The following is a 2,500-nucleotide window of genomic DNA, read 5'->3' as shown; positions in this document are numbered from 1 at the left end:
AATTAAGATATTTTACTTAGGTTGCATGAGTATTTGAGCTACAGTCCTTAGTTATGAATTTTTTTTTACCAAAAAACGGTTGATCTGCCGTAACAGTGCCATTTCAAAGGAGACTAACGTCGAGCTAGTCAACACGTTATACTGAAGAGACCTTTGCGTTTATCTCGTATTTTTTCACGTTTTTTCTCGACGCATAATAGTCGAAATCAAGTCACTCGTCTTCCAGGATGAATGAGGCAACACTTCCCATTCATAAGCAGCTTACTTCTTAGAACCAAGCCAAGAAACAAGTTAATGAAGGGGGTAGTTTCTAAAGAAACTGTGGTGCTGCGTCGGTGGGGAAGTAGTATACAAAAATTTGGTTTTATCAACGGAGTTGATAATGCAAATTGGTCACCGTACAGAGATTCTAAAAGCTGACGTTTCGAGTGTTAGCCCTTCGTCAGAGCGAATCCAAATTCGATTCGCTCTGACGTAGGGCTAACGCTCGAAACGTCAGCTTTTAGAATCTCTGTACGGTGGCCAATTTACATTATCAACTCCGTTGATAAAACCAAGAAGCAAGTTAATCTGGGCTTTTCCTCAAATGGTAAACGGGCATTTCACAGTCCTTTTATTCCTTTCAGAACAATTGTCAAACTCCTTAAAAGAAATTATTTCACGAATAAGAAAACATTCTTGTCGAATAATCAAAGCAAAGTTATGAACCATGCGCTTACGCTCATGCATCCATTACAACACATGTTACTACACATGTTTTGTGGATTAAAGGTAATGTGAAATTACTGACCTCTTTTCCTCGGATCTATTCTCGCTTGAACATGCACATTCTCAACAATAAGGCGATTGTGCTTCGTAGATATTTAACCGAGCTGTGATTGGCCAATTTAGCAAGGTGATGTCCTGAATTGCATGATGTGCTTTTCCGAACTATTGAATTTTCTGGTAAAAAATATATCGTTTTCGAAGTCCGAATTAGAAATTAGCGGGAGGCTTTGAGTTTTCTTTATTCAACTATCCGAGTGCAAATCACGAGGGCCATAATTGAAGGTGAAACACGACAGACCGAGAAACGAGGATTGTAAAAGGCACTCATTAACAGAACTGATGATTGTTTTAAACAACTATTTAACACACGAGGATGCTGAATTTAACTTTAATATTAAGTGGTGGGGATTTACAAGATATGATAAAATAACAGGTAAGAGCTGGGCTCGTGGATCAAAGATGTAAATTCATTACAGATAAATTTCCCGGGCCTTCGTAACGCAAAATAAATATTAAACGGCTTCTAATCTTGCTCTTGTCATCAACCTTTCACATACCGAAAGTTTTAGCCTAACTGAAGCACGGGGTTTTTAAAACTCTCTTATTTTCCTCTCCGGAGTTTTGCATTGCAGATTTCCTTTACAAGAGGAAAGGTCTTATTTCTCGGTTACTAGGGTATTTGTTTAAATTAACGAACAGGATCAAATTCGGGATAGGTTCAAGCGCGCATTTCTTCCGCTTAATTCGATTGGTCAAAGAAAGCAAAAAGCTTGCATTTTGCAAAGGTAATACAAGATGACATGCAGTCACCAAACCTATGTGTTTTCCATTGGTTCTGCAGTAAGCCTGCGTCCCAACTCTCCCTCTACCCTTCGCCTCCTGTGACCACTACAGTGAGGGGAGCGGCAGTACGAGGGGAGGAGGGAGGGGAGGACCAAAAGCTGGCTTGGTCAGCCGAAACACAGTACCAAAAAAATGTAATTTCTGACGGTTGAGCGTGCGAATAAGACAAAAATTGATATTTCTACGGCACGGGAACAGAAGGGTCTGGGTACGATTGGTGCAAGGAATGATGCCTGCTGCTGGTGCGAAAAGAGGGGAAACCGGAGTACCCGGAGAAAACCTCTCGGTGCAGAGTAGAGAACCGACAAACTCAACCCACATATGACGCCGAGTCTCGGAATCGAACCCAGGCCACATTGGTGGGAGGCGAGTGCTCTCACCACTGCGCCATCCCTGCACCCCTTATTATTAAACTAACTTTAATTCCATCACCGTCTCTGAAGTAAGAGGATTTTAGTTACCTTTCCTTTACAGAAGAAACTTTGAGACAGCCGTGAGGCCATAAATACATTTAAAACTTCAACCGTTTTACAGATATCCTTATATTTACATCAAATTTCACTTAAAATTCAAATGCGATAATAACCTCTTACTAACTGAGCGCGAGGGCCGTACTGGGGAATGTTCAACAGGGAGTTTAAGCAAAGACAACGGCTACGGCAACGAAAACGTCAGTCCAAAATATAACTTAACGCTTTCGCAAGTATTTCGCGATTATTCCGTCTTGTTCACCTTGTACAATACAGGCGAACTATCCCGTAACTGTATGGATACGAACGGTTTTAAAGTCAAAACAGAAAATGACTTTTTAATTGTTATATTCTTACGTTGTCGTCAAAACCTAAAATTTGGTGATTTCACGTTGTTTTGTGGAGTACGGCAGAAAAAT

Source organism: Montipora foliosa, chromosome 13, assembly GCF_036669935.1.
Source record: "Montipora foliosa isolate CH-2021 chromosome 13, ASM3666993v2, whole genome shotgun sequence".
Lineage (NCBI taxonomy): Eukaryota > Metazoa > Cnidaria > Anthozoa > Scleractinia > Acroporidae > Montipora > Montipora foliosa.
This window is presented reverse-complemented; position numbering follows the sequence as displayed.